The 13024-nt window shown below is 43.2% G+C and overlaps 1 long non-coding RNA gene across 1 annotated transcript in view; it reads left to right on the forward strand.

Moving 5' to 3' along the window:
* Window positions 1–10444, forward strand: part of LOC149119792 (uncharacterized) — a 97920-nt gene extending 87476 nt beyond the window's left edge. Inside the window, exons 2-3 of the long non-coding RNA XR_016227442.1 lie at window positions 4899–5131; window positions 10145–10444. This is a non-coding gene — a long non-coding RNA (uncharacterized LOC149119792). The remainder of the gene's footprint in view (window positions 1–4898; window positions 5132–10144) is intronic.
* Window positions 10445–13024: the final 2580 nt, after the last annotated feature.

Genomic DNA, 13024 nt, shown 5'->3' on the forward strand with positions numbered 1-13024 from the left:
ATTTATTTATTTTTATTTTATTATTTTTTTTGACAGAGTTAGACAGAGAGAGTTATAGACAGTGAGAGAGAGAGAGAGACAGATAGAAAGGTCTTCCTTCCATTGGTTCACCCCCCAAATGGACGCTATGGCCAGCACACTGCGGCGACCCGAAGCCAGGAGCCAGGTGCTTCCTCCTGGTCTCCCATGCAGGTTCAGAGCCCAAGCACTTGGGCCATCGTAAACTGCCTTCCTGGGCCACAACAGAGAGCTGGACTGGAAGAGGAGCAACTGAGACAGAATCCAGTGCCCCATACGGGACTAGAACCTGGAGTACCAGCACCACAGGTGGAGGATTAACCTAGTGAGCCACAGCGCCAGCAGGAAAGACATTATTGATTATTCTCTGGCCTGATATACCTGGACAAGGGTCCTACCAAAATAAAACTGGAGGGACCGGCACTGTGGCACAGGGGGTTAATGCCCTGGCCTGAAACACCGGCATCCCATATGGGTGCCAGTTCAAGACCTGGCTGCCGCACTTCTGATTCAGCTCTCTGCTATGGCCTGGGAAAGCAGCAGAAGATGGCCCAAGTCCTTGTGCCCCTGTGCCCATGTGGGAGACCCAGAGAAAGCTCCTGGCCCCTGGCTTTGGATCAGCACAATTCTGGCCATTACAGCCAATTGGGTGTGAACCATCAGATGGAAGACCTCTCTCTTTCTCTCTCTCTCTCTCTGTGCCTCTCCTTTCTCTGTGTAACTCTGACTTTCAAATAATTCATTAAATCTTAAAAAAATAAAATAAAATAAATAAAACTGGAAATAATATTGTTGGATGCATTTAGAACTCTCAGGCCAAGATGAGAGGCTGCCCATTTTCTTATAAAGAAAGATCCATTCATAGGATTCAATTGCAATTGCATTGTCATAAATTCAGCAGAGACTGGTGTATCTTCCTGCATTGTCACCCAAATACAGTGTGGTAACTAAGGAGACCAAGCTGGGGAGAGAAAAGAGATATGGCATTGCAGTCTTTCCCAACATTCCTAGATGACACCAGTCATGACTCTCTACTCACTTGGGAATAGCCTGCCACCAGCCCTACTCACAAACACCTGAAGAGTGACCAAAGACCAACAGAGGGAGCCCTTTTCTTATACAAGGTCAGATAGAAGAGGGCTTGAGTACTGTATCTCACAAGGGCAGTTGTCACTGTAAGGTAAGTGATGTATACATGTGTCTACACACACACACACCAGATTTCTAGGATTGTTTTCATCTAAAAGTTCTATTTCTACTGAATAGCATACCTTTTCTACCATCCATAACTACCCTTCTAATTTATGCTTCTCATAGTCTATTTTTTTAAAGATTTATTTATTTTATTTGAAAGTCAGAGTTACGCAGAGAAAGGAGAGGAAGAGAGAGGTCTTCCATCTAATGGTTCACCCCCTAGTTGGCTACAATGGCCAGAACTACATCAGCCCAAAGCCAAAAGCCAGGAGCTTACTCTGAGTCTCCCACATGGGTACAGGGGCACAAGGGCTTGAGCCATCTTCTACTGCTTTTCCAGGCCATAGCAGAGAGCTGTATCGAAAGGGGAGCAGCTGGGACTAGAACTGATGCCCATATGGGATGCCGACGCTTCATGCCAGGGCGTTAACCTGCTGAGCCACAGCGCTGGACCCTCGTATTCTATTTTTTAAAAAAGATTTATTTAATTGAAAGAGTTACAGAGATAGGTAGAGCCAGAGAAAGATCTTCCATCCACCGGTTCACTCCCCAAATGACCACAACGGCCAGAGCTGAGCCAATCTGAAGCCAGGAGCCACGAGCTTCTTCCAGATCTCCCACAGAGGTGCAGGAGCCTAAAGACTTGGGCCATCTTCTACTGCTTTTCCAGGACATAACAGAGAGCTGGGTCAGAAGTGGAGTAGCCAGGAATTGAAGAGGCACCCATATGGATTGCCGACACGGCAGGTGGGGCTTTAAACCACTGCACTACAGCGCTGGCCCCTCTGACTACTTTAAATACTTCATATGTTGGAATCTTACAGTATTTGTCTTTGGGGACTGATACTTGTGGTTAATTTCACTTAGGAAAATAACCTTACTGTTCATCCATGGCACAGGATTTTCTTTTCTCTGTGCCTGCATAACTTTGCACTGTGAGTGCAGGCCACACTAAAAGTCTTGGCTACAGTGAATTATGCTGTGGCAAACAGTGCCAATACTTTATTTATATTGAACTTTCAATGCTTTTAGATATTTAATAAGAACTGAGATTATCAGATAATATAAAAATTTTGTTTTCAATGTAATGAAGAACATTCATACTGTTTTCTGTGGTGGTTGCATCATTTTACATTACCACTGACACTGTACATGTAGCTGAAAATATATATCTTCATCAAATTATGCACCTGGTTTTTTGTTTGTTTGTTTTTAAAGAACAGGAGCAGGAGGTCGCGTTGGCCATTACTGGCCATGGTTATGAAGATCCCTCTGCACAGTTATGAAGATCCCTCTGTACTTGCACTCAAGGTGAATCAGCATTGGGCTTCATTGTCAGTGTGGTGAAATTGCCCATCACCCAGGGAGAAGTGTATGACTGTTAAGTACATTTTCAACTTCCTGCAGTGGTTCTAAAGCCAGGTCTATAGGTATCATAACCCCATCTGGCTTTCAATATTGTTTCTGTTCCAGGTAACTTTCTGTTAGCAAGGTCAAGCACAGATTTCCATCTGAACATTTCTCTAGCTTGGGATTCACATAAAAGATGAGTGCCAGCACAACATTCCTCTACCCATTCTGTCTGCCATGACCTAGAGTGTAGACCTAACAGGCTAACCCAGATTTTAACTCTTCCAATAAATTGTTCCTACATGGGACAGGACAGCCTACATGAAGCTCCCAAAAATACCCACAAAAGGGGAAGTAGTGTTGCAATGCCCAAGTGGGATCAGCATGGTGACCTTGCCTTGAGTTTCCTTCTTTGGGACAACCCATGTCACCATGGAGTCCTTCCTGCCCAAATGCCTGAGGTATCAATAGCAAGAGCTGAGTCAATATCTGCAAAGTTATAAAGTATTCACATCCTAGATTTCTTGAGTCTGGGCCCCTAGAAAGTCAGGACAGAACAGAACAGATGGCTTTCTCCAATGGGGCTTCAGCAAAGAAAGCTTAGACACCCTGAGTTCCAGGTTCTATTGTAGACTTTCATCAAGAAATTGATTTCATTTCTTGGGATTCTCTTTCATGGGATTCCTCAGCAGAAAAGACCTCTCCAAAGACTCATCCTCCATCTGCCTCATGCCATGTCAATAATCACACACATTTATGACACATAGCTCAATCCGAAAACCCCAGGGAGTGCCTGGGTACAATCAGGACCCAGCTTTGCAGACAAACTGAGTTCCAAGAGGGTTCCCTCTACCCTTTCAGTTATGTGACCCTGAAATATCACTGTATCTCCTAAAGACTCCATAGTCTGGGCAATGGCAAGTAGAATGGCAGTTACTGGGAGTTGGTGGTGGTGGAATTGTAAAAACTTTCCTTCAATGGGTAGAGAGTTTCAGTCTCATAAGAAAAAACAGTTCCTAATATTCATCCCACAACAATGTGCATATCCTCAACACTACTCAACTATACACTTCAAAATGCTTAAGATGATAAAATTCATCAGCTGTATTTTGTTTTGTCAGGACCACAATAATAGTACATTTTAAAAGTGGTCAAATAGGAGCTAGACCTGTGGCACAGCAGGTTAAAACCTTGGCCTGTAATGTCAGCATCCAACAAGGGTGCCGGTTCAAGTCCTGGGTGCTCCACTTCCCATCCAACCTTCTGCAAATGTGCCTGGAAAAGCAGTAGATGATGGCCCAAATACTTGGATCCCTGCACCCATATTGGGGACCTGGAAGAAACTCCTGGCTCCTGAATTCAGATTGGCCCAGCTTGGCCCATTGTGGACATTTGGGGAGTGAACCAACCAATGAAAATTTCTCTCTGTCTCTACCTGTCTTTCTCTAACTCTGCCTTTCAAATAAATAACACAGATCTTTAAAAAAAAAAAAAGTTGATATGAAAAAAGTGGCCAAATACACATCTCATAAAAATTAACATATTCTCTCAGAAGTGCAGTTAATACTTACTAATTTTGTACAATCTCTTATATTTGCCCATTTTCACAATAACATTCCTAATTCCATTTTGTTGAGTTTTATGTCATCAATTTTTTTTTGAAATAGGAATCCGATGCCATCCTCTCTCACTAAAGACACTGATGACAGAGTGGAGAAGCCGAAGCCGTGTTCAGTGTGGGTGTGGCCTAGGTTCCCTCCCTCCTGGCTGTGTTTGAGGGAGACATAATTTGGTCACCCTTGGGCATCTTACACTTGGGTGGAAGCAGGTGTACCTTGTGCTGAACAGAGAGATGTGTCAACAGCCAGGGCAAAATCCTGGGGCCTGTGCATTCCCTCATAAGATATGCACACCTGAGCCCCAACTCCTCATGCACCAACAATACCACAGCAGGCAGAACAAGCATGACCCTTGACCCTGCAGCAGGAGCTAGTTTTATGGTCACTTAACACTTGCATTGACAGGTGGGATGGATCACTCTGAAGAAATCATTGGATGATGCTCTCAGTAGAAGACGTGGACTTATGCCAGGGAAAAGCATCAGAGTTTGAGGATCATGCAAGTCCAATACCATTTCTCCATAACAAAATGTTTTTTCTATTGTGTTTCTTTGAAGTAGAAGTTTTCTATTTATTTTTATTTCTTTTTATTCACCATTTTCTACATCTTGAAAATTGATTGATTCTTCTTCATTGTTCTATGTGTTTTTTGAATTCCTCATTTTGTTCCTATATTATTATTGATATTGTTGAGTGTTCCTCTGTGTACTTTTCTAGGTTGAACAACATGCATACCCAACCTCAGGACACCAGAATATATAAGCAAATGTTGACAGCTCTGAAGGGATAAACAGCAATGGAACAAACAAAATGTATTACTACTCCACTTTCAAGAGTGGTAGATTTGAGCAATATTATAAATCAACTTTTCCTAACAGTTATACAGAGAGCATTCTACCTGACAGCAGCAGAACATGTGTTCTTCTCAACAGCTGTCAACAATTCTCCAGGTGGGATCATCTGTTATTTCAGAAAATATGTGTCAACAATTTTTAGAAAATTGGAGTCATATCATTGCTTTCATAACTCCAATGGAATTAAAATAGAAATCAATTCCAGAAAAATGGGAAAAGTCACACGTATGTGGATGTCAATCCACACTGTGTCAAACAGCCATTGGCTTGAAGAGGAAATCAGAAAATATTTCAGTGGGTACATTTTGAGTTTTGAGCTGGGATCCATAGCCACAATCACAATCCTCAAGTCCAGGCTTGGGTACAAAGGGAAACCAGGTGGACATGGAAGGTCACCAGCAGAAAAGCTCTCTGAACACTGAGAACCATGGGGATCTTTAAACAGAGCAGACAGAAGTCTTCTTACTGCCCACAACAATTAAGGAGACAAGGATGCTGATGCTCATGACCGAGTTCAAAGGCAGACTGCAAATTGATATATATTTTATATACAATATAAACATTTCATAGTCAGCTGAGCTTTATTTTATAAATGGACTGATTGAACATAAGCTCCTTCATTAACATTTAGTAAATAGTTCAGTTTGTTCATTCAACAAATGATCTTCACGTGTCAGGCACTAGACACTATTCTAAGTATTTGGGATGGAGAAGCAAAAGACATACAATCAGGAAGGTTGCTTTGTAATAGGTCACACACTACATATGAGAAAATGAATGAAAACTCACACTGATGCTGTCATAAGTGCTATAAAAATGTAAGTGTGGACAGAGAAAGAACTGGGATACAAAAAAGCTGCTTTGAGTACTCTGAACAAATCAATCCATTTCCTCCTAAAGTGTAGTATCCCCCAGATGCTTGATCCTGAAGGGAGATTTTTTAGAGATTTATTTATTTTGCTGAAAGGCAGAGTGAAAGGGAAGGAGATACACACACATAGGGGAGGAATAAAGAGAGAGAGAGAGAGATTTCCATTCACTGGTTCCCCCCCTAAATGGCTTCAACAGTTGGGCCTGAGCCAGACTGAAGCCAGGAGTCAGGAACCTCATCTGAGTATTTCATGTGGGTGGCAAGGAGTCAAGTAATCAGGCCATTATCTGCTAATTCCTAGGCACAGGTTAGGAGATTGGATCAGAAAGAACACAGCTAGGATTCAAGTTGGCACTCTGATAGGAGATGCAGGCATCATAAGTGATAGTTTAATGTGCTGTACCACAATGCCAGTCCCAGCAAGTGAGTTTTATGTTCATGTTCTTGATGATTGTTTCCTATTCCATATTTGCACTGGAACCTGTGAACTAAACTGCAGTAGAAGGTGAAGAAAAGTCTATTTTCCTGAGAACAAATGTAGGTTTCACTCAGACTTGTTCCTGGAGGATATTTAACACATATCAGGTTGTTTCTTTGCTCTGGAACCTGTGAACTAAACTGCAGTGGAAGGTGAAGAGAAGTTGGAGAGGTACCCTGCTCAGAGGCCTGGTCTGCCTCTGTGGTCTACTCTGGCAGTAGGCTGATATGGATGCCAGGCAAGGTGGTGAGGTGGCATCTTGGCTGGAGCATCTCGTAGTCTCCTTGTGTCACTTAGCAAGGGGGCTAGGGAGCTGGTGCTTCAGCTCCACATGTGAGGAGATCCAGAGGTTCGTACACACTGGGCCCATGCACACACACACACACTCACACAGACAGTGGGGTTACAGCTCAGGGACAGCTCTGAAGGTTGGCTTGTGCCACTACCTGCTCCATGCAGAGTAGCGGGCTGCCTCTTCAGCTCCGGATGTGAGGAGATCCAGAGGTTCACACACACCAATTTGGAAGAGTATTCATTTGGTGAAATATGAGTGGTTCAATTTAATTTCCATCCAAAAGCACCTTGAGTTGCATTGTGGCTGATTGAGCAGCTTATAGTTACACTCCTATTACTAAGAAGAAAGTGGTGTTCTACTGTAATACTGCATGTCCTGTATGTGTGTTACATTTAAGAGAAGTTGGCTGTTAAGTGGATTTTTTAAAATGTTTATTTTATTTGAAAGGCAGAGTTACAGAGAAGCAGAGGCAGAGAGAGAGAGAGAGAGAGAGAGAGAGAGAGAGAGAGAGGTCCTCCATCCACTGGTTCACTTCCCAGGTAGCTGCAATGGCCAGAGCTGGGCTGATCTGAATCTAGGAGTCAGGAGATTCCTCCCAGACCCCCTCCACCCTGGATGCATGCCCAAGCACCTGAGCCATCCTCCACTGTTCTCCCAGGCCACAGCAGAGAGCTGGATCACAACTGAAGCAGCAGGGGGTGGCCCTAACTGGCACCCAAATGTGATGCTGGCACTGCGGGTGGCTGCTTTACCCAATATGCCACAGCATCAGCCCCTGTTAAGTGGATTTCCTATAGTAGACGTTTTGTGAGAGATCTGGTAAATGCAATGGAGTAAACATTTAAATCCCTTAAACTATCCAGCAACTGTGTCTGTGGCTGTTGATGCCCAAGGAGACAGTGAGGAGTCCTTGTCAATTTAGAAAATGCAGGAGCTTTAGGGATATTTGTCCCATTCTTGGCTCTTTTTTTTCCTCCCCTCCCATCCCCTCCCCTCCCCTCCCCTCTCCTCTCCTCTCCTCTCCTCTCCTCTCCTTTCCTTTCCTTTCCTTTTATAAAGCATTTACTTAATGAATACAAATTTCATGGATACAGTTTTAGGAATACAGCAGTTCTTCCTCCCATACCCACCCTCCCACCCCCACTTCTCCCTGTCCCACCTTCTACTCCCTCTCCTATCCCATTCTTCATAAAGATTCATTTTTAATTATCTTTATATACCAAAGACCAACTCTACACTAAGTAAAGATTTCAACAGTTTGCTTGTACACAGACACACAATGTATAAAGTACTTTTGAAGATGACAAGTTTTACCATTAATTCTCATAGTACAACTCATTAAGGACAGAGGTCCTACATGGGAAGCAAGTGCACAGTGACTCCTGTTGTTGATTTAACAATTGACACTCTTAGTTATGAAGTCAGTGATCACCTGAGGCTCTTCTCATGTGCTGCCAAGGCTATGGAAGCTTTTTGAGTCCACAAACTCTGTCAGTATTCAGACAGGGCCATAAGCAAAGTGGAAGTTCTCTTCTCCCTTCAGAGAAAGGTACCTCCTTTGATGGCCCCTTCTTTCCACTGAGGTCTAACTCACAGAGATTCTTCATGTAGAGTTTTGTTTTTTTTTTTTGTTTTTTTTTTTTTTTTTTTTTTTTTTTTTTTTTTTTTTTTGCCACAGCAGTGTCTTAGCTTTTCTTGCCTGAAATGATGTCATGGGCTTTTCAGCTAGATCCAAAGGTCTTACGGGGTGATTCCTATGTCAATATGCTGTTTAGGGCATTTGTCATCAGCTCCCCATCAAATTTCTCTCAACTGCAGCCCAGACAAGCTATGCAGGGTGGGTATGGATCACGGATGGGTGAGGGTGTATAGTGCAGGAAGATGAATAGGGTTAGGACTCATGGGAAGCCAGCCTTTCTCATGTTGCTGTTTTTCCTTTTAATAATTTTTGGGGAATTATTAAAATCCCTTAAATGTCTCACCACCCTGGTAGGTAGATTTGCAACCTCTACAGACTGCCACTATTTCTAAAGTATACTAACTAAATACAATGTTTGGAGTTCTCTCATCTTATACTCTCACATTATGCTAGAATCTATATACAGCACCCATACTGGGGTTTTCAGATCTGAGATAGGTTTTGGAATTCTTGGTAATCAAGAAGCAAGAAATAGGACTCAGAATACTGACTCAAATTTAAAAATTTAAATATTTAAAAATCTGGACATTGCTAGGCAAGACTGCCTAATGCATGTAAGAATAACAGCCACTGATGATGTACTATGGAGAGGCAGAGCAGTTCACTCTTGGACAGCCCATCTCACTATTGCAACCTCATAAACAACAGGGAGGTTCCCAGCTCACAGTCACACGACCTGCTCATTAATCTAAAAATGATGAGTGTCAGCCACCTTTCTTCTAAAGCCTTCCAAGGGACATGAGCATGGATGCTTGGAACACTATAGTCCAGCAAGCCTGTATGTGATTGACATCCCCTTTAGAAATTCGGATCTGGAAGTCATTTTTTTTTTAAAGATTGATTTTCTTTATTTAAACAGCAGGGTTATATAGAGAGAAAGCGGTAGGAAACTATGCTTTTTCTTATTATGCAGGTGCCTATTGGATGGTGAAGGAGAGATAACTGAGCTTAAATTTCCCTACTGAGGAAGGCAATCCCCCAAAGCCAAATGGCTTGAAACACCCTCATGGCCATCCAAAGAAGAAATTTGTGCCCCCATCAAAACAAGATATTGTGTATAAAATCCCAATAGCTCTGGGATCATTTTCCTAGCTAACATGCCCATCCAGTTTAATACTATGTCTGACCTACAAACTGAGCCCTAGTCAATGGCTTTACTTACTTGAGGTTAAAAATTCTTAGTGAAAGCTGCCAACAGTTTTATGATTTGCTGTTTAGGTAGAGTAATGTTAATATGTTGTTGCTTTTATTATTACTGTGAAATGATAAGGCACCTGCAAGGTAAAACATGCAGAAACTACCTGTGTGGCTCCCCTTTCCCAAGGAGGTAGAGACTGGCTTTCAAATTCATTTCCTGGATACCATCTGGAACCAGGTCTTTTTTAGGAGGAATTTTAAATGAGGACTAACATTCTAATAATGTTATTGGGAATTTACTTAGGGTTTAAAGTCACTATGTTACAGAAACTTTACAAATGAGCATATGAGCCAGAAGCTAAACAAATGTTCTTGCCTTTATCTCTCTTCAAAGGGAGAAAGCAAGGGTCAAAACAATGTCAATTTTCCATTCCAAAAATTCCCCTACATTACTTTCATTCAGCAGAAAGTAGCCAGAATGGAGTCAATTCCCCTATTCCATACATATGGATCAGAAAACTTGACAGTGAGGAATTATTAGCCATAATAAAGGCACCTTCCCTTCCCACATTTTACCTTCATGAAGGCATCTACTCTAACCCTAGTCTTGTGAATATTGTTTTCATAAGAATTTTAGGAGTCCACTGAAAGGGGATGATTTGGAATGGCAGACTTTTGACCCAGCTACAGAAAGTCTCCTCCCAACTGATGTTGAGCTCTCCCAACTGATGTTGAGCTCCGTATCAAGAACTGCCAGCTGAGGGATCCATGCTACACTCCTCTGCCAAGGTAGGACCCTCATCAGAACAAAGCATGAAAATCTGCATAATTGTTAATCAAATAGACTCATTGTTCTATTTCCAACCTCACTCTGCAACTGTCCTGTTGGCTTGTTGGGAAAGAGCTCACTTTGGATTGGGGGATCTCTTTCCCCCAAGAGTACTGGATTTTTTAAATTAACGCTTTCCTTTTACCAACACTCTGATGGATTGACCATCTGAGCAACAAGCAGCAAGGGCCTGATTATTTGGTAACTATCATTGAGATTTGTGTCCTCGTTTGCAAAGGATTAACTGCTCTGTTTTATTCTCCCCAAAACCATGTCCTCATTATTTTAATTGGCACTTGCTGTGGGGAGATGGGCCCTGCTCCCCACAGGGCCCTGCTCCCCACAGCTCCCCCTTCTTTTTATTCTTTGTGGTGTTCATACACGCCTGTCTTCGGTGCCCCGCGCCACATACTCTGCTCTGCTAGAGTTGCCCACAGGTGCTTATCACCCTAGGCAGTCCGAATCCAAGCCCTCTCATCACCATGTTGTGGGGAGACTTTCTTATTTTTTTTTTTTCTATTTTCCGACTCTCTTATCCCCCCGCAGCTTTTTTCCCCTCAGCTTTCTTTCTCTCCCTGCAGTTTTCTTCCTGCGGCTTTTTCTTATTTTCCTTTCTCCAGCTTTCTTATTTCTCTCTATGTTTCCCCCGCGGCTTTTTGTCTCTCACTCCCTGCGGCTTTTTGTCCCTGCCGCTTTTTATCTCTCTCCCCACGGCTTTATCCCCCCATCTGTATATGAGTCATGGAACCACTTGTCGCTCCCCAGCGGGCTCATGGGGGGGGGCGGAGCTACACCAGACTGGACGCTGTTGTTTAAGCGAATGACTCTGCGTTGTGTGCTCAAGTTTGCTCCTGTGCTAACCACATTCTAACCGCATTCCACTTGGTGTGTGTCCACATTCTGGTTATTCTTTCGGTGCATTTTGTGAGATGTCTGTGGCGCATAAGCGAATCCCTCCATGCCGCTTCTATCTTGCCTTTATAGTCCTCTTCCACCAATCCGTGCTCTGCTGCCCACGCGCTGAGCATGCTGTTCTCCTCCAATCAGAGGTTGTATCAGGAATCAGCTAATTGACGAAGCAGCTGTGTAAGATTTGTTTACTTCCTCAGAGTGCCATATGGTGGGAGATCAGGCACTTAGAGTTAGTCTCAATAGTCTCAGTAGTCTAGTCTAGTCTTGGTAGTCTCAGTACTTATTTCACCATGTTGCAGGAGATGGGCCCTGCTCCCCACAGGGACCCACTCCCCACACTTGGGACAGAGTCCAAGCCTTTGGAAACAACACTATTCTAATTTCTAATTAAATTTTAGTACTTTATCATCAGGTTTGATTTCCAAGTTATCTGGTTGAGCAGCTTGTTAAAATGAACAGACTACAAGAGAATATTTTACATTTCTGATTATTAAATGAGGAAAAGACATTTTATGTTTTGTCAAAATCTCATTCTCTACTTTTTTTGCTTTTGAAGATTTATTTATTTATTTATTTGAAAGTCAGAGTTACACAGAGAGAGAGAAGGAGAGGCAGAGAGAGAGAGATCTTCCATCCACTGGTTCACTCGCCAATTGGCTGCAATGGCCGGAGCTGTGCCAATCCAAAACCAGGAGCCAAGAGCTTCTTCCAGGTCTCCCATGTGGGGGCAGGGGCCCAAGGACTTGGGTCATTTTCTACTGATTTCCCAGGCCACAGCAGAGAGCTGGATCAAAAGTGGAGCAGCTGGCACTCAAAGTGGTGCTCATAAGGGATACTGGCACTGCAGGTGGAAGCCCTACCTGCTACACCACAGTGCTGGCCCCCAATATGTATTGTTTTTATAAGCAGATCATACAGGGGCCAGTGCTGTGGCACAGAAGTTTAATCTCCACCTGTGGCACCGGCATCCCATATGGGCATCAGTTCTAGTCCCGGCTGCTCCTCTTCCAATCCAGCTCTCTGCTGATGGCCTGGGAAAGCAGTACAAGATGGTCCAAGTCCTTGGGCCCCTGCACCCATGTGGGAGACTTGGAAGAAGCTCCTGACTCATGGCTTTGGATCAGCCCAGCTCCAGCTGTTGCGACCATTTGGGGAGTCAACCAGCAGATGGAAGATCTTTCTCTCTGTCTCTGCTTCTCACTGTCTGTAACTCTACCTGTCAAAAAAATAAAATATTAAAAAAAGAAAGCCATATAAAGACACACAGAAAGGAGATGTCATGACAACACGGGCAGAAATTAGAGAGATACAGCTTCTAGCCACTGAATGTCAATGATTGCAGGCAATCATCAAAAGCTAGGTAAAGGCAAGGAGGCATTCTTCTCTAGAGCCATTAGAAGGAACATGGCCCTGCCGACACCCTGATATCAGATTTCCGGCCTCAAGAACAGAAAAAGAATATATATTTATTCCACATTTTTATATGCCTATCCCATTTTAGTTGTTTTAAGTCACCTATTTTGTCATGATTTTATGGCAGCCTAGGAAACAATACACGTTCACAATGCTTACATCTTTTACTCTGTGACATCAGATTCCGCATTTATTCACTAGCAAGGCATTAATTTTTTTATAGGCAAAGTGGACAGTGAGAGAGAGAGACAGAGAGAAAGGTCTTCCTTTTACCATTGGTTCACCCTCCAATGGCCGCTGCAGCTGGTGCACTGTGGCCGGTGCACCGCGCTGATCCAATGGCAGGAGCCAGGTG

This window comes from Oryctolagus cuniculus, chromosome 21 (genome assembly GCF_051225735.1).
Source record: "Oryctolagus cuniculus isolate XC-2025 breed Fujian yellow rabbit chromosome 21, ASM5122573v1, whole genome shotgun sequence".
Lineage (NCBI taxonomy): Eukaryota > Metazoa > Chordata > Mammalia > Lagomorpha > Leporidae > Oryctolagus > Oryctolagus cuniculus.